This window comes from Leiobunum rupestre, chromosome 1, assembly GCF_980474605.1.
Source record: "Leiobunum rupestre chromosome 1, qqLeiRupe1.1.hap1, whole genome shotgun sequence".
NCBI lineage: Eukaryota > Metazoa > Arthropoda > Arachnida > Opiliones > Sclerosomatidae > Leiobunum > Leiobunum rupestre.
In genome coordinates this window covers 21,133,531-21,154,295 of record NC_143384.1, presented here as the reverse complement: position 1 = coordinate 21,154,295, position 20,765 = coordinate 21,133,531, and the positions used below count along the sequence as shown (strand labels likewise).

At 36.7% G+C, this 20,765-nt stretch overlaps 1 non-coding gene across 1 annotated transcript; it reads left to right on the top strand.

Annotated features, from left to right (window-relative positions):
• The first annotated feature begins 16,303 nt into the window (after nucleotides 1-16,303).
• TRNAG-UCC (transfer RNA glycine (anticodon UCC)) lies at nucleotides 16,304-16,375 on the top strand. Its single transcript has one exon. It is a non-coding gene; the product is annotated as a tRNA-Gly (tRNA).
• The last annotated feature ends 4,390 nt before the right edge of the window (nucleotides 16,376-20,765 follow it).

The following is a 20,765-nucleotide window of genomic DNA, read 5'->3' as shown; positions in this document are numbered from 1 at the left end:
AAATAGATCATGGCCATTAATAAACAATTTGGCCATTTGCAAGGAAGACGCTTACAAGCATTGATAGGCGATTTGAATACAGAATCTTATGGATATTGATGGGAAACTTGAGCGTTTGCAATAAAGACAAGGTCATTGATGGGCAATTTGGCCATTTGCAATGAAACAGCTCATGGACAATAATGGGTTATTTCGACATTTGCAAGAAAGATGCTTACGGGCATTGATAGGCGATTTGCCAGGCAGAAGCTTGTGGATATGAATTGGCAACTTGTGCATTTGCAAGTAAATTTCAAACACGCTCATTGATGGACAATTTTGGTATTTGCAAGAAAAAAGCTTATGGCCATTGATGGGCAATTTAGGCAATTGCACAGAATGTGGTTAAGGAAATTGATAGGCAATTTGCACGAAATTCACTTGTCAATTTACAAGGAAGACACGGCAAGATATGCAATTTGGTCATTTGCAATAAATACCCTTAAAGCAACTGTCGGCTCTATCATTGCCACCTGTATTATGAAAAGGCCCCTGTTATTAGAGATGGCCATGCATCTATCCGAATCTTTAAAAAAAATGACTTTCGTGGAGAGCGTGGAGCCATCTATTAATGGGAACGGAAGCTAAAATTCAAAATAGCGAAACAATAACGTCGTCAGAGTGCCACTATAGAGTATTATATTTAGACCACTTTTACTCTGCTTAGTGAACTTCAACCTAAATTATATATCCCATATAAAATATATTGTAAACAATTACTATAATTGAAGTAATTGACAAATTTACAAACGAGCCAATCAACGCGAAGCATACTTTTATGTCCCGCCTTTTGGGTCAAAATGTAGCTTCAGCATCTTGTTTTGATTTCGACGCTAGCGACATCTGTTGAAAAAGAGCTACTTCACCTAGAGCCGACACTTGCTTTAAGTAAAATTTTGACATTTGCAATACATACCATTACAAACAATTAGCAAGGTACGGCTGTTAATGGTCGATTTGGGCATTTGCAAGAGCCTAACGATCATAAAGGAGCAATTTTGATAATTTTCACATCGAACTTCAAAACCTTCAATGCGAACACGACTCTCCCATAGACCACTATATCAACAGTACGGGAGAAAATCGAAAGGAGAGGTGCAAACCCATCAAAGCTAATAAGAGAACAAACTATACCCGAGCCGATACCCTCGAGGAAGGATCCAAGTAAGCCCGAATCGCGAACATATTCTCCGCAGGGAAGTCTGAAATCCTATGTTATCCCAAGCGGCGGTTGCTAAAGAAATTCAATGTTAGCATTGGGGAGGTTTATCCTGACCCAAAAACTATTGGTTTTCTCTCTCTCTCTCTCTCTCAGCTCCGCGACCTCTCACAATGGGAAGTGCAGGCTTCTCCGGATAACATACTCCTCTCACCCTTATACGAACCGTAAAAGAGGAACGCGCAACATCTAGCGCCGACTCTCGATACTCTCCGAGATAGATCAACTCTTCAGTTCGATTCAGTCACGTGTGGTCAGATTTCAAACGTACGAATCGTGCTGTAAAAAAATAATTTTTAGTAGAAATAATTTATTAACGTTTCACTAAATATTTAATATTTCAAAAGATACGCAAAAATATTAACATAAAGTTATATCTTTCGCGAATAATAAAGGTAAAAGACAGTTGAAGTAAGTAAGTCACCCCTCGAAAACGTGTAGAGAAAACTAGAAGAATTGTAGACATAACTTTGTGTACAATGTACACTCCTACACGTTCCACCGTTCACGTTTTCAAGGGGTGGCTTACCTATCCATTTTGTGCTCTAACCTTACATAACCTTATTTAACCTAACCAACCTACCCTAACCTAACCAAACCTAGGAGCAATAAACACAGCACCCCACACAAGGAGAACACAACCCGTCGAAAGTCGTGCATTTTCTTCCGTACATTTTTCATTGGTTAGACGCTTTAGCACCTGCTGCCGTCGGAAGTAGGAAATTCGGAAATTGTCTTCCCCCCTTTCCGTATAATGTTCAGCGTAAACCTAACATAACCTAACCTAATCTACCCAACCTAACCTAAACTTAACATAATGTAACTTAACCTAACAGACCTAGCCTAACCTAACCAAACCTAACCAAACATAATCTACCCTAGCCAAATATAACCTACCCTAACCAAACCTAACAGAACCTAACCAAACATAGCCTAACCTGACCTAACCAAACATATCCTAACCTGACCTAACCAAACATAGCCTAACCTGACCTAACCAAACATAGCCTAACCTGACCTAACCAAACATATCCTAACCTGACCTAAAAAAACATAGCCTAACCTGACCTAACCAAACATATCCTAACCTGACCTAACCAAACATAGCCTAACCTGACCTAACCAAACATATCCTAACCTGACCTAACCAAACATATTCTAACCTGACCTAACCAAACATATCAGGGCCGTTTTAACATTTCCGTAGGCCTTAGGCAAAAATCTCTCATTTATCGTCTTCTCGAACCTTCGTAGGCCCTAATGTCTCCTAACATTTTCGTAGGCCCTAGGCACTTTGCCTAGTCTGCCTTATGGATAAGGCGGCCCTGCTCAATATATCCCAGTTCATTACTGAAGTAACGCAAGAAACTGCCATCCATTTAAAATGAGTAGCCACGTAAACAATTAAAATCGATTCCTAATTGAGTTTTAATCACGATAACCCTAAATCAGCTAATTGCAGATAAGGAATAAAAAGTTCGTCTGGTAAAACAGTAGTGTTTCATATTTCCGGTAAAAGTGTAATCCTCGACCTGCTAAATGTTAGACAGGTTAAGCCCGCGCCAGAAAACGTGTACGCGTCACTTGTAAGGGTGTAGACGTAGTTTTATTGTGAGCAGACTCATGTGTACTCTAGCCGTGCCAGCGTGGGCTCAGCCTGTTTCTACCTAGAAGATTGAAATGCAAATATAACCATAATTTCAATGCCTTTTGAAACTAGATTTTCTAATACTTATTTATAGAGTAACATTTTAGGCATTTCAAATTGCGATCTAGAAACTCTATTAAACATTTTTGGTTATGGTTAAACGGTTCCAAACGCTAATTTGATAAAATAAGTAAATGTAAAGTAAATTTAAATATGTTCCAAAATTAGTTCAATTGAATTTTAAATATGTGCAAAATTCAATAAATTTTTATTTAAATATGTTCAAAAATTTAAAGACGTGTCAAAAAATCATTAATTTTAAATGTTGCAATAAATTTTTAATTTAAATACGTGTCAAAAATTCCTTAATTTTAAATGTTGCAAAACATTTTTAGATTTAAGTACGTGTCAAAAATTCATTAATTTTAAATGTGAATTTTTTTGTTAAATTTGAATTTAAAGAGGTGTCAAAAATTAATTAATTTTAAATTTTGCAAAAAGAAATTAAATTTAAATACGTGTCAAAAATTCATTAATTTTAAATGTTGCAAAAAAATTTCGATGTCGAAAAATTCGTTAAATTTCAATTTCAATTTGGCTAAAATTCGTTAAATTTAAATTTCAATGTCGAAAAAATCGTTAAATTTCAATTTCAATGTCGAAAAATTCGTTAAATATAAATTTAAATGTCGAAAAATTCATAAAATTTAAATTTCAATGTTAAAAAATATATATATACTAACGTGGATAATATCAATTTCAATCCGGATGGTAATTGACCAAGAAGAGAATACGTAACAAAGAACGGTTTCCCATTCTCACGACCGTAGTGCAATCAAGCCTTGGCCAACGAAATAACTGCAAAGTTATGTAAGTGGAACGGAAAAGATTCCCCCCCCCCCTCCGCAGAATTGACGTTTTCTCGCGAACGGGAAGGCCGGAAATGGCCCGATAAGCAGCCCCTGCGAGGACGAACTGCTCACTGATACCCCCTCCCTCGCTTCCCTTTCCCGCCCCGTCAAGTACACAGCGAGCTTCCGTCTGTAGCTCACCCTGTCGCCCACCCCGGGCAAACACGCAAAAATTCCCAGAAAAAACCCCTTTTCATAACGCAGACAGACGAAGATTCAATTTTTAGCTGTTCCTGTTGTAAGAAATAAATAAGAACTTCAACGGATAACCTCCCCCGCACGCAAAATACGCGATAACGAAGCTCGCCATCTATTCAAATAAAAATCCAACCGGTACGCGTACGTCAAGAAAAAAACAAATACGATTTAATGAATTATATACACTGGTTTAGTATGATCGCGTAAAATATTATTATTATCATAAGTAACATTTCTTTTTTATACAAATACTTTGTTGTAATAATCTATTACGCCAAAGACCATATAAATCTATATATAGGACTGAGAACGTTACGCTGTTAATAGTCTTTGGAAGTTTCCGGTAACGATGTCGGAGAAATAGCCCATTTTAAGGATTAGCCAAGGATTATTGAAAAACTTTAAAATTGACGTTTACTCAGGCAAAATAATGCTAAATTATTCAATCAGAACACAAAATTAACTATTATAAGCATTTTTTTTAAATTTTAGAAACTAAATGAATTTTTATATACGACCAACTACGATTAAACGAAATCCTTCAGTATCCATAAAAACTTGTTGAGGTTAAAGGTAATAGTTAGTGTAGGGAGCTGTTGGCTCCCGTGGAATGAAAGGCTTGCCACCGCCCTCCTACGCATTGTAACCCGGCCACCTGAATTCATGGCTTTAAAAGTCTCTCGATGACTAGCTGATTATTATATCACTTATGTTATCACAATACGATTAAATTAAATAACAACATGTCCAAACGTATAAGTAGACGTTCCCGTTTACGAACGAAAACCTAAGCTTCACTAATATTTAAAATATACGACTATGAAAAAAATTGCAGTTTCGAGTTTTATTCGATAGATGGCACTTTCCGGGCTTCCGGGAGTTGACACGCGAATCCGGTTTCGTCGAAATTTACGCCACTAGTCTACTTACGGTGTATATTTTTTCCTTTTCCATATATAAATATAACAATACAATTGTCATTTATAAAGGAAAAAAATAGCAGCTTTACGCGAAGATAAGGAAACGAATACCATCCCGTACAACGTGATGTTAAAAAATAAAGGGACCAGCTGAACGGATTCAAACCGATGGACGTATTATACGTTTGCGTGGTCAGAGGGACTAAGATAAGCTTGACCGTTGGTTGACAAGTGCGGTTCACTTTATCTATTACCAGACGGTTCCTATACCGAATTCGATATAAGTCACTCGAGGAATACCATTTTTCATGATGGCTGCAGTTCAATGGCAAGATACTCAGCGCCACTGGTTGCGTTCATTCCATTTCCAGTTTTCTTACCTTTTCCCGATACAATACACGCATTCACATATTGCCTACAGGGAAATATGCAAAAAGGGGCGAAATCCACCCGAGGTACCTTCCTATTTAATAATGTTTGAGGTAGATGGCGACACTATAAAGTTTATGAAAAATAAACTTTTAAAAAGTTTTTAACTAATTACTAAATTATAGTACTTTAAATTCTTATTAAAAATATATAATTTTTGAAATTTAAATTAAAAATTAATTTTAACAGAAGTTAACACCCTCCGCCATAGATGGCACTATAATACGATTTTAAACTATCCAATCAGGGAAGATAATTTTGTATTTTAAATCTCGACAAAACCGTTCTCCACTAAAAACTGAAAACTTTCAACCAATCGTGTAAAATCAAAACTATGACGTCATGCTGCTATCAGAGCGCCATCTACTAACAAATAACGCCATCACCACGTTACCTCGGATGAATATTACCCCTTTAAAGTCGTCTTTGCCCCTTAAAAATTGTAAATCGATCTATTGTATCTAGTAGTAGGGCTGTGTGAGTAGTAGTTTTAGGCAATCGAGTCGAGTAATCGAGTTCTTGATTAAGGGGAAACTTTCTCTTATTCGAGTCCGAGTAACTAAAAAAAAACCTCCAGTAATATTTTCAACGAGTCGGGTTATCGAGTATACTTGATTAGGAGCTGGTTTTATTCAAGAAGTTATGAAATTAAATTTAAAATGAGTATAAACTAACTTTCAATGCTGAAAAATATTCCTTTAATTTAAATGAACCACAGTTTCCACAACTTTAGTAACATTATAGTAAATTATTAAAAATAAGCATTTGTTGTTTGTACGTCTTGTAGGTAACGTTGATTACTGCCATCCCTAAAAGTTGCAAAAACCCCTCTTTGAACTTTGATCAGGTTATTCGATTAATCGGGTACCAGACTATCCAATTGACGAGTATTTTCCAATAACTTATTCAAAAAATGCCGAGTAATCGATGATGTTTGAGTACTAGCTCGCACAGCCATATCAAGTAGACAGTTTGAAATTGTTTACGCAGTTAAGCGCTAACCAAGTGTTTAGATTTCATTAAAAGCTTGAAGTAAGAGTGTATTTATTTATATTTAGAGATATTTAAATTAATTTAAATAACTCTAAATAGTTATGGTGATATTTCAATGTTTGTATCGTGTTTAGCGGGTCGTCGTCTACTAGAAAAGATAATTCTTGTTTCTAAAACACTTTAGATTTAAAAATTTTGCACTCTTAGGAAAACGCCAATTTTAGCGTTTTGTTGAATATTTCAATATTTACTGGGGAGAAACGGGAACTGATTCTGGAATTTTCTGAATCTCTACCACCCATTTAAGAAGCAAAAAAAAGTTTCATTGGAAACTTTTAAATAGTTAACTAGATATTGGGGTTAAAGTGTTAAAAAAGGGGCCGCAATTCTATATGCTTAGCTAAAATTATTAAAGAAAAAGATAAAACTTCGTTAAATTTGCATATATATTTACAATTAAAAAGGCCTAGGCCTAGTGTCTGACAAGTTTCGATCATCTTCAGAGACAAAGCTGATCGAAACTTGTGAGACACTAGGCCTAGGCCTTTTTAATTGTAAATATATATGCAAATTTAACGAAGTTTTATCTTTTTCTTTAATAATTTTAGATATTGGGGGTTAAATTTGCTAGATTTGAAAATTTAAATTTAATGATCGATTTTAAGACTTCGTTTAAATTTTAAAATCTCAGAAACTGTGTGGAATTCAGAATTTCATAAGAAAAGTCTAAAGTTATTTTCTTGCTTAATTTTTTAGTATATTAATTTTCGGATAAGTTTTAAGTATATTAATTTTCGGATAAGTTTTAAGTATATTAATTTTCGAAGAAGTTTTAAGTATATTAATTTTCGGATAAGTTTTAAGTATAATAATTTTCGGATAAGTTTTAAGTATATTAATTTTCGGATAAGTTTTAAGTATATTAATTTTCGGATAAGTTTAAGTATATTAATTTTCGGTTTTAAGTATATTAATTTTCGGATAAGTTTTAAGTATATTAATTTTCGGATAAGTTTTAAGTATAATAATTTTCGGATAAGTTTTAAGTATAATAATTTTCGGAGAAGTTTTAAGTATATTAATTTTCGGATAAGTTTTAAGTATAATAATTTTCGGATAAGTTTTAAGTATAATAATTTTCGGATAAGTTTTAAGTATATTAATTTTCGGATAAGTTTTAAGTATATTAATTTTCGGATAAGTTTAAGTATATTAATTTTCGGTTTTAAGTATATTAATTTTCGGATAAGTTTTAAGTATATTAATTTTCGGATAAGTTTTAAGTATAATAATTTTCGGATAAGTTTTAAGTATAATAATTTTCGGATAAGTTTTAAGTATAATAATTTTCGGATAAGTTTTAAGTATATTAATTTTCGGATAAGTTTTAAGTGTATTATTTTTGGCTAAAAATAATAATAATAATTTTTCCGATCGCAGCTGCTGAGCTGCAACATAATCATTCTTGGTTGATAACTTGATTTTAATAGACAAGTTTGAAAATCGTTAGGTCTGAATAGCAGACCAGGTCGGTGGTTAAATGAATGGTGCAATTTGAATAAACCCTGGGGTTTAATCACGGGCGTAGGAACCATTAGGGGCAGGGGGCAAGGCCACGGTTGGGAAAACACGATTTTAAATAAAACCAAAAAACCCTTTCTTAGCCACATTTGAACAAGAAGGCCGCGTTACTTTATAAAAATAATTATTGGTGGTTAAAGAGTTTGAATCACATGGAAATAAGCGTTTTGAGTTTGTCTAAAACGAAAAGAGATAGGGCTGTGCGAGTACTCGAACATCATCGATTACTCGGCATTCTTTTGAGGTCGAGTACTCGAACATCATCGATTACTCGGCATTCTTTTGAGGTCGAGTACTCGAACATCATCGATTACTCGGCATTCTTTTGAGGTCGAGTACTCGAACATCATCGATTACTCGGCATTCTTTTGAGGTCGAGTACTCGAACATCATCGATTACTCGGCATTCTTTTGAGGTCGAGTACTCGAACATCATCGATTACTCGGCATTCTTTTGAGGTCGAGTACTCGAACATCATCGATTACTCGGCATTCTTTTGAGGTCGAGTACTCGAACATCATCGATTACTCGGCATTCTTTTGAGGTCGAGTACTCGAACATCATCGATTACTCGGCATTCTTTTGAGGTCGAGTACTCGAACATCATCGATTACTCGGCATTCTTTTGAGGTCGAGTACTCGAACATCATCGATTACTCGGCATTCTTTTGAGGTCGAGTACTCGAACATCATCGATTACTCGGCATTCTTTTGAGGTCGAGTACTCGAACATCATCGATTACTCGGCATTCTTTTGAGGTCGAGTACTCGAACATCATCGATTACTCGGCATTCTTTTGAGGTCGAGTACTCGAACATCATCGATTACTCGGCATTCTTTTGAGGTCGAGTACTCGAACATCATCGATTACTCGGCATTCTTTTGAGGTCGAGTACTCGAACATCATCGATTACTCGGCATTCTTTTGAGGTCGAGTACTCGAACATCATCGATTACTCGGCATTCTTTTGAGGTCGAGTACTCGAACATCATCGATTACTCGGCATTCTTTTGAGGTCGAGTACTCGAACATCATCGATTACTCGGCATTCTTTTGAGGTCGAGTACTCGAACATCATCGATTACTCGGCATTCTTTTGAGGTCGAGTACTCGAACATCATCGATTACTCGGCATTCTTTTGAGGTCGAGTACTCGAACATCATCGATTACTCGGCATTCTTTTGAGGTCGAGTACTCGAACATCATCGATTACTCGGCATTCTTTTGAGGTCGAGTACTCGAACATCATCGATTACTCGGCATTCTTTTGAGGTCGAGTACTCGAACATCATCGATTACTCGGCATTCTTTTGAGGTCGAGTACTCGAACATCATCGATTACTCGGCATTCTTTTGAGGTCGAGTACTCGAACATCATCGATTACTCGGCATTCTTTTGAGGTCGAGTACTCGAACATCATCGATTACTCGGCATTCTTTTGAGGTCGAGTACTCGAACATCATCGATTACTCGGCATTCTTTTGAGGTCGAGTACTCGAACATCATCGATTACTCGGCATTCTTTTGAGGTCGAGTACTCGAACATCATCGATTACTCGGCATTCTTTTGAGGTCGAGTACTCGAACATCATCGATTACTCGGCATTCTTTTGAGGTCGAGTACTCGAACATCATCGATTACTCGGCATTCTTTTGAGGTCGAGTACTCGAACATCATCGATTACTCGGCATTCTTTTGAGGTCGAGTACTCGAACATCATCGATTACTCGGCATTCTTTTGAGGTCGAGTACTCGAACATCATCGATTACTCGGCATTCTTTTGAGGTCGAGTACTCGAACATCATCGATTACTCGGCATTCTTTTGAGGTCGAGTACTCGAACATCATCGATTACTCGGCATTCTTTTGAGGTCGAGTACTCGAACATCATCGATTACTCGGCATTCTTTTGAGGTCGAGTACTCGAACATCATCGATTACTCGGCATTCTTTTGAGGTCGAGTACTCGAACATCATCGATTACTCGGCATTCTTTTGAGGTCGAGTACTCGAACATCATCGATTACTCGGCATTCTTTTGAGGTCGAGTACTCGAACATCATCGATTACTCGGCATTCTTTTGAGGTCGAGTACTCGAACATCATCGATTACTCGGCATTCTTTTGAGGTCGAGTACTCGAACATCATCGATTACTCGGCATTCTTTTGAGGTCGAGTACTCGAACATCATCGATTACTCGGCATTCTTTTGAGGTCGAGTACTCGAACATCATCGATTACTCGGCATTCTTTTGAGGTCGAGTACTCGAACATCATCGATTACTCGGCATTCTTTTGAGGTCGAGTACTCGAACATCATCGATTACTCGGAATTCTTTTGAGGTCGACTACTCGAGTTCAAGTGGTTCGCACTTTCGAAACGTAGCATAGGAGCTGGTTCGATCCCAGCTTGTGGCACTGGGTGAAAACTCGAAACAACTCCATCTGCGTTGAGTTTACAAGTTCTCTTCCTACTCGTTAAAGGGGTTTTCCCCGAGCTCTTCGGTTTCCCCTTCCCATAAAAAGTTGACGAGGTTAACGGTAATAGTTAGAGTAGGGAGCTGTTGGCACGCGTGGCATGGAGGGTTTTCCACCACCCTCCTACGCGTTGTAACCCGGCCACCTGGATTAATGGCTTTAATTAATGGTTTTTCTTCAAACAATATTATTTATAGCATTTTCCATTCGTCTGCTCTCAAGCGCTCTAGATCGCTCTGATCAACATTTTATGTTCCATTTGCGAACTAGGATCTGCTCCGATCAAGTTTCGCGTGTTCCATTTCGCGCTCTCGGGTGCTCCGAGATCGCCCAAAACAGATCAACGGATCGAGATCGAGATCAGAGCAAAGTTTTGCGTGATCCTTTAAAAATTTTTGGGCAAAATGGCAGACCAAGACGCGAAAATTCAAATTACTACCAGACGAAATACAACCAATGTTCCATTTGCGGTTTTACTCTAGTCGATCGGGGCGAGATCTATCACGTCAGAGACACATTCGGAGCGAATCTCAAGCAATCAAATGGAAAACGCTGTAAGATTTGCTTTGATCTGGTGACTCTTCTCGAGTTCGGATGTCGGCCGGAATTTAGACTCAGGAGATTTAACGGTACATTATTATAGTTTAAAAAAAAATATATTGTAATGTTATTTTACTATTAATTACTATAATTAGGCTAGTAGTCCTGTAGTCTTTTATATCTTACTAGTCACTATAATGTTACCTAAGCTGTGGAAACTGTGATTCGTTTAAATTAAAACAATATTTTTCAGCATTAAAAGTTAGTTTATATTAATTTTAAATTTTATTTTTATAATTTCTTGAATATAACCAGCTTTTAATAAAGTACTCGATCACCCGATTCCTTAAAAATATTACACGAGGTATTTTCTTAAATACTCGAATCGAATAAGATAAAATTTCCCTTTAATCAAGTACTCGACTACTCTACTCGACTTCAATATTACTCGACTCGAATACTCGATGAAAATAAATTGGTACTCGATACCCGATTCGATTGCCTAAAACCACTACTCATTATGATTGTATCTTCCAAACTAGAGCTAACCAACATTTTTTATTGTCATATTCGTGTTCAGCAGACAAAAATACATTAATATCAGCTAATTTTGAGCCCGAAACATTTTCTTTAATGGTCAGTGAATTGATTTAATTAATTTAATCAATTGTCAATAGAAAGCGAAACCACCAAGGGGGATTTCGGTTAAGAACTAAGAAACCCTTTATACGCAGTCGAATGCTCTATTACTGACCTATTTCCCCTTGCGTGCGGCTGCTTCGTTTCATACGATTATCATTTTACTTCGAAACATTAGAAACAGCCCATAATATATTAATGTATATGTATTATGTACTAATGTCTGTGTATTATATATTAATGTCTATTTATTATGTATTAATGTCTATGTATTATGTATTAATGTCTATGTATTATGTATTAATGTATATGTATTATATATTAATGTCTATTTATTATGTATTAATGTCTATGTATTATGTATTAATGTCTATGTATTATGTATTAATGTCTATGTATTATGTATTAATGTCTATTATTATATATTAATGTCTATGTATTATGTATTAATGTCTATGTATTATGTATTAATGTCTATGTATTATGTATTAATGTCTATGTATTATATATTAATGTCTATGTATTATGTATTAATGTCTATGTATTATGTATTAATGTCTATGTATTATGTATTAATGTCTATGTATTATATATTAATGTCTATTTATTATGTATTAATGTCTATGTATTATGTATTAATGTCTATGTATTATGTATTAATGTCTATGTATTATGTATTAATGTCTATGTATTATATATTAATGTCTATTTATTATGTATTAATGTCTATGTATTATGTATTAATGTCTATGTATTATATATTAATGTCTATGTATTATATATTAATGTCTATTTATTATGTATTAATGTCTATTTATTATGTATTAATGTCTATGTATTATGTATTAATGTCTATTTATTATGTATTAATGTCTATGTATTATGTATTAATGTCTATGTATTATGTATTAATGTCTATGTATTATGTATTAATGTCTATGTATTATATATTAATGTCTATGTATTATGTATTAATGTCTATGTATTATGTATTAATGTCTATGTATTATGTATTATTGTCTATGTGTTATGTATTAATGTCTATGTATTATGTATTATTGTCTATGTATTATGTATTAATGTCTATGTATTATGTATTAATGTCTATGCATTATGTATTAATGTCTATGTATTATGTATTATTGTCTATGTGTTATGTATTAATGTCTATGTATTATGTATTATTGTCTATGTATTATGTATTAATGTCTATGTATTATGTATTAATGTCTATGTATTATGTATTATGTATTAATGTCTATGTATTATGTATTAATGTCTATGTATTATGTATTAATGACAATGTCTATGTATTATGTATCTTGGAAACGGTAGTTAATAAAAAAATTCATTGCCATATTCGTTTTTCTTGACCCAAAAATTGTCCGAAATAGTTCAATTGGGTTAGGAAACATTTCAAAACATTTTGTTTGTTGTTCAGTGTAATTTGTGTCCCCCTATCTTGTGAATAGTCACTTCTCGTACGTCATACCAAGCTTTATAGCTGGTTTCACGGTGAGCATCTACGCAAAACATTTAATTTTGCCTAAGGGTAATTTTTTGCGTCTTACTGTAAAGAAGCCTTTAATGGAACAGTTGATTTAAATGCACTGACTTCAATTCAAATCCCCATTTCACACTCAGCCAAATCTGCAATCCGGTGTAGTATGATAGGGGTTTTCCTCCAATTTAATCCGGTGATGGTAGAAACAGAAGCTCCTACAGACTGTTCATCCTAAATATCAGCAGAAAAAATAATTAGTAAATTCTGCTTTAAAATCCCTTTAAGGACGTAATTTAGTGGTCAAATTTCCAGCGTTAGGTGATGTAGCAAACTTGCCAAATGGTCATCCAAATATTAAACAAACCGCTTGTTCCGTTGCAGCAAGAATAATTATTTCTAATCTGCGGAATTTCACGAAAATATTCGCAAATTGCTTACAGGGAAAAAACCTTTAGCTTCAGTTTTTATGCTTTTATTTATATTAGTCTTAGTAGATGGAGTTTATTAAAATACTTACCAATTGCATTACAAAAAAATTCAACTTTATCTAAAATGTTCATCGATAAAATAAATCTTTTGTGGTTTTTGAGAATGTAACAATTCGACGATTCAAACTGCTGGTGCCATCTGGTGACACTTCGGGTATTTAACAATAAACTTCTAATGGCGTTACCCTGTGATAGAATCTTTTCCCTTTGACATATATGTATTTGTAGTACTTTTGTACCCGCGAATCCAGATAAAGACAAAAAAATATATTTTCGTTTCAAAAAGGCAATAAATATCGCTCGATAAATATTCATTAATTCATTGGTCTACAACGTCCAGAACCATCAGACCATTTGTCAACTATAAAAAAAATATATATAAATTTTCTGGCATTTGAGGAAACTTTCGGTTTACAGTTCGTTCGACGCAGAGTTTGCTTTACAGGGGTAAGCAAAAACTCGGATTTTTTTATCTTCTTTCAATCGAGAGATGGCGCCAGTAGTTGCTAAATTGTAGCGAAAACGTACTAGTGGCGCCATCTCAAGAATTTCTGAAATTAAAAACAATCCTAATTTCGCCCTGCCCCTGTGACTTACTACCCAGTTATACATCAGTAAACCCACCTATCGAGACATTCAGCAAGAAATGAAGTCTTTATTGTAAAATTAAATCCAAAACTCCTTAATTAGCATATAATTCCTTGGCGACGCTTCAACCGATAAACGGTGGATCATTTTAATTCTCCTTTTTGTGAAAGTTCGTTTCCGCTTGGACAAACCTTCAACGCGAAGTCTTCAGCGACAAAGGCCTAGAATGCTATTGTATCCCGGGGTTCTAATAATAGTTGTTAAAAGCTAGAAGAGACGTAGCAAGCGTGTCCCCCCCCCCCCCGTACAGAATGATGTATCTAAAATCAATTCCTCCGCTGTTTGCAAAAACCTATAATTATTAGCTTGTAAGTCCCAGCCGCGAGTCGCCGTTTCTCGACGGATACGCCTAGAAAGCGTTGTCGATAGCGGACGCCTGTAAGTTCGGCAATGTCCAACGTCGTGAACAACTTAAGCGGGACGCCGCCCAAATTTCCCCGTCCACCCCGGGGGTTCCTTGGACCATTTAATTGGCCTTCTCGTGTCCAAATTCGCTCTACAGAGGGCGGTGTGTACCTTGCCCATATAGCCGAAGTTTAATTTGTAACGGAGTAAGTCGGTTCCCCGTGCAAGCCTCCCTCCGTTCCTCATTTTAATCCGTGCAGCGTTTCAGAAATCGCGTCTCTAATTTAATTTGTGTACTCGAGATCCGCCCCTTTGATTTTTCGGTGTCGCCGAAGTTTTGCCAGAACTTCTAATTCTAATTCTAGATGGGGGGGGGGGGGGGCGAACTGGGATGATTTTCCATTTGAAATGATAGGGTGGTTTTTGGTTATTGGTATTTTAATTGCTGACGCAGTCTTCGTAGTGTACCTTTAGTCTCGAAAGTATCGCTCGAAGGTCATTGCAGATTTATCGGTAATATTATGGGAAACGTTCAACATTTGAGTTCCCCCAGTGTCCAAATTGATATAGCAACAGGACCAGGGGCGTAGGAACGTTCTAGAAGTTGGAGGGGGCAAAGTGAAACCAAAAGGGGTCTTTAGAATGGTTTTTAATTTTTAATGGAGTGTAGCTTCTCCGAATGCACGTGTACATTTTACTACTATAGTGAGTTGCAGGCTAAGAAAGACAAAATATATAGTACAATCGGCGCAAGGATGCCTCAGATCGTTTCCGGTCATTCCACCGCGCGAAATTTGAATTTGGCCATTTTACGGTCAAATTCGAATTTTGCTCTTTTTGGCTTTTTGCCTCGATACGCTGTGGTTGCTAAGGGCTAAGGTTGGTAACTTCGTTGCTAACGAACATCGTGACGTCACTGAGATGAGATCCTATTGAAAATCAATGGGATCTCATCTGGGTGACGTCAGCAACAGACGAATTTTGGAGGCAATCCAAAAATTCTTTCAAACCGTTTCTCGATCGAGACCCCGTTGGTCTATATGGCGTAACGGCGCTAGCTTCTTCGAGGTTGCGTCTGCTACAGACAAATTAAAAAGTCAATAAGAATTTTTTTCTTGAATAAACTTATCAAAATATAAGCAAACGATGAAAAATAAAATAAAATGCAAGTGTTATTATTTATTAAGTCAAATTTACGAATAACGATGATGAAAAACTATTAGCGTCTGCTTTAGCCGCTACCTATTTAGGTTTCAAAGGCGAACCAAAGGGGCGCATAGATATTATTCGGTCTTGAATAGGCAATGCTATTTCGTAATAGAACGTTAGAAATAAGTGTAAATGTCCGCAGAATGTTTTCAATTTTGAGGGTGGTACTACACAATATGTTTTGGTAAGCAGAAAGTTTATCTGAGTCACATGACGGAATAGGAGGCGCTTCCTAAAATAAGTCCCCAATGTTTAAAGCGATTCGGTGTCCCTTTAAACAAAGTAACGAGTCACACTGTTTTAGATTACCGATTTTTATCTAATCGCTGATAGACAGTATCAGAAACTCTTTAAAACGTCTAAATCTCTCCTTGAAGTGTTCTTCTTGTTTTGGTTGTAGTCCGACGTCACGCTGACGTCATCACTACTCCACGGAATTGCGGACGATGGTGTATTTACTGTACAATTAACTCGCGTATCAAAGGGTATCTTGATACGATTTGAAGGCGATGGTGGTATAGTGGTTAGCATAGCTGCCTTCCAAGCAGTTGACCCGGGTTCGATTCCCGGCCATCGCATATTATTTCGTTTTGTTTAAATTGTTTATATTAATTAGATGCATTCAGGATATTTGCTAAGAATGCCAATAGTTCTTTTTATAAACTAACGTGGCCTTCTTGTTGAAATGTTGCTCTTACGTCACAGTCTCTTACTTTGACAAGCCTACGAGCGCGCGCTACAGTCGCCAGAGGAGAATAGCTTTTTCTAGCGCGCGTGCAAATCGCACGTGCGAAGAATATACAAATAAAGCTGGGTCTTGTGACGTAAGAGCAACATTTTAACAAGTTGGGCAAGACCACTTTTTATTTTATAAAATCAACTATTAAACCAAATAGAAACCAGGGAGTACAGAACGGGAGATGAAAAGAGGTGGTTTTTTTGGTTCTGCTGCAATGAGCTACACTTCAGCAGGCGCCTCTGCAAAATACGGGACACCTCGACTATTTAACGCCATCTATTATCAGCGGCCATTCGGTTTTTTTTATATTTTGTGTAACCAAGAATATATTTAATTCAACTTAGGGACAATTATTATGTCGAGATTATCAGCGGGAATCATGGTCTGCTTTTTCCCCGGTACAAGAGGGGGGGAGTGACCGTAAGCTTCAATGGCGTCGAATATCGTCAATTTTATGGAACTTATGAGGTTTTGCCTAAGGGGAAGTAGCTTAGTCCTCGAGCATGAGTGGAATTGGGGCTTGTCTCCCATACAACCGAAATCTACCATTTTGGCGGATTTCGAATAAATTTACGAGGGACTTTTAATATGCAATAATTAAATGTCATTTTATTCAACCTAACCTAACCCAACCCAACCTTACTCAACCTTAAACCCTAAACGAAACATATTAATAATAATAATAATAATAATAATCAGCTAGGCTAATACCCAGGGCACCTAAGTCATCAAGCGACTTTTAAAGCCATTAATTCAGGTGGCCGGATTACAATGCGTAGGAGGCTGGAGGCAAGTCCTTCATGCACTATTACCGTTAACCTTAACAAGTTTTTAGGGAAGGGGAAACTGAAGAGCTCGGAGGAAAACCCCTTAAACCAGTGGTGAGTGAACTTGCAAAATCTATGCCAAACCCGGCTCCTCTTGCTGCGAGGTGAGAGTGCTAACAACTCCGCCATCCCACCTAGCCTTCACTTACTTAACCCTATACCCTAAACCAAACCCAACTGAACCTAACCTTACCTTACCTTAACTTACTTTACCCTATACCCTAACCAAACCCAACTGAACCTAACCTTACCTTACCTTAACTTACTTAACCCTATACCCTAAACCAAACCCAACTGAACCTAACCTTACCTTACCTTAACTTACTTAACCCTATACCCTAAACCAAACCCAACTGAACCTAACCTTACCTTGCCTTAGCTTACTTAACCCTATACCCTAAACCAAACCCAACTGAACCTAACCTTACCTTACCTTAACTTACTTGACCCTATACCCGAAACCAAACCTTACCTTACCTTACCTTACCTAACCCTATACCCTAAACCAAACCAAACCTAACCTTACCTAACCCTATACCCTAAACCAAACCAAACCTAACCTTACCTAACCCTATACCCTAAACCAAACCCATACCATAACCCTAACTCATAGGGATATATTACTTTTAAAATGTGTTATATTTATTCGGTTGAATGGGACCCCGACAACTTGGTGCTATTTTATATACAGGGTGTCTCAATTGGCTCGATCAGGCCATTTTTCTCAAAATGTATTTATGCTAGGGTTCTGAAATTTTCAGGGTTTATTTGTTAGGTATGGAAGGCTTTGGTTACTAATTTTCAGAAAAATCGAAGGATTTTGTGCCGTTTTGGAAAATTTATTTTTTCACCGGTAGGTGTCACGCAAAATGTTTCAACAGAAAAGTTGTAGGGCATAGTCGAAAGTGTAAAAATAATTTTGGTTCGGTTGAAAAAGACCTATTTTTCACTGAGTTTGGAGGTCGGGGGAAAAAACACGTTGTACTAGCAGGCAATAGCCTTTAACGTAAACAATCGTACATAATCACAACACACATGTACATTTATTTTAGGGAACTTATGCTTTCAGCTATGTAGTTAATAATCAGATCTGCAAAAAGTTATTGTTAAAGAAAATTATTACGTTCAACACCTAATTAGACAAAGTAGACAAAGACCGCGTTTTCCATTTCGACGTGGTTACGAGTAAGATCATCAAACAAAGATTTGTAGACCAAAAATTACGCTTATTTTTCTTTTGTTGTTTTTAACGTGAAATATCAATTGTCCGAGTAGTATTTAAAGCGTTTACATTTCAAAGTTACAACATTATCTCAGCTTGGCCGATTGTTGTCCAGTATGCCTCTTTACACTCGAGATCAGCGCGCTTATATGCTAGAATTATTTTACGGAGAAGGTCGTCGTAATGCTACTCTAGTAAGTCAGTTATTTAGACGAAGATTTCCCAATTGCAGACCAAGTCATACGACGGTTGTTAGAGTGGTCCGCGACTTCGACAACTGGGGTAATATCAATCCGAGGTTTCGTGGTCGTGGTCTCCAGGACATCGACATGGAAAACACCATACTTGCCTACTTCATCGCCTATCCACGAGCGAGCGCCAGGACTGCCAGCTTTGACTTAGGGTTGGATCGAAACTACGTTTGGAGAACACTCAAAAGACACCATTTTCATCCTTATCGAGCGACACTTCACCAAGGACTGCATGACGGTGATAGACAGCGCCGACTCGACTTCTGCAATTGGTTTTGCCTCATGGCTGACGCACACCAGGATTTTCACGATCAACTACTGATGTCCGACGAATGTTCATTCGGAAGAGATGGGCCTTTCAACCGTCAAAACCAACATATGTGGGACTACGAGAATCCACACTGGGGATTTCCTCACCGCCACCAAGTGCAGTTTCGCTTAAATGTGTGGGCTGGTCTGTTAGGTGACAGAATTATTGGCCCGTTCTTCCTGCCAAATCGTCTGAACGGTCAAAACTACTTGGAGTTCCTTCAAAATGAAATATCCAACGTGTTGGACGACATTCCTCTGGCCGAGTACAGACGCATCTGGTTCCAGCAAGATGGGGCGCCACCTCACCAATATCGTGACGTGCTTGCATATCTAAACGACGAGTTTCCTGGAAGATGGATCGGAACAACTGGTCCTGTTCGTTGGCCTGCAAGATCCACCACTCGACTTTTTTCTTTGGGGATTCGTAAAGGACTACGTATACCAAACACCTGTGACGAGCGTTGAAGATTTACGACAAAGAATCATCGAAGCATGTCGCCGGGTGACTCCAGAAGTGGTTCGGGGAGCATTTCGCAATATGCAACATCAGAAGGTGGCATATTTGAAAACATTTTGTAGAAGTCATTAAAAAAAATTTGTCACTTGGGCTAATTATTATTTGTTTATTTTTCGAAATCTTAAAACTGAAATGCATGTTACCTACAATTCGTTAAAGGCTATTGCCTGCTAGTATAACTTGTTTTTTCCCCCGACTCAGTGAAAAATAGGTCTTTTCAACCGAACTAAAATTATTTTTACACTTTCGACTATGCCCTACAACTTTTCTATTGAAACATTTTGCGTGACACCTACCGGTGAAAAAATAAATTTTCCAAAACGGCACAAAATAGTTCGATTTTTCTGAAATTTAGTAACCAAAGCCTTCCATACCTAACAAATAAACCCTGAAAATTTCAGAACCCTAGCATAAATACATTTTAAGAAAAATGGCCTGATCGAGCAAATTGAGACACCCTGTATATGTATTTGCTATATATGGATTCGGTCTAGTGAGAACTCGGTTACATGAGAGAACGCCGAATTGGTAGCGTCTCAACATAGGAATTATCTCTAATCATAAGTAAATACTGTATTGATTACAAAAAATATCCATACTTCTAACGCTTTGTAGTAAGATTTAACCAATTAAAACATCGGATGTAAATGATACATATTTGCATATGGCGCTCTTGGCCTTGTGTACACTGCTACACGCATAAATTTAATCAATTTGTCAAGTACAACCTGGAATACAGATACGTTAAAATTTCATGGAAAATGAAACTGAAACGTCAACGTCAAAATATTTACGTAAAACAAAACGGGAAAGCGAATTGAAAAGATTTAAACTTTTTCTGTCGCAAAATAGCCTACGTTCACTGTCAGCGAATAGGCTGTCCACATTAAAAATGACGACATTTATTAATTTTCTCTATTCACGTTTTCTCGTTTGAAGTCTGACTTTGAGATGGCGCTGCGGTAGAATTTCAAATGGCAGAACACATTTTCGTTTTGAAGTATGTCAAAACATGGCCGCGTTCAGTAACAGCAAACGGTTGGACCGTTGAATGCGCATTCGCTACTGTACGACTTTTTTTACTTCTGGGATTGACGTCA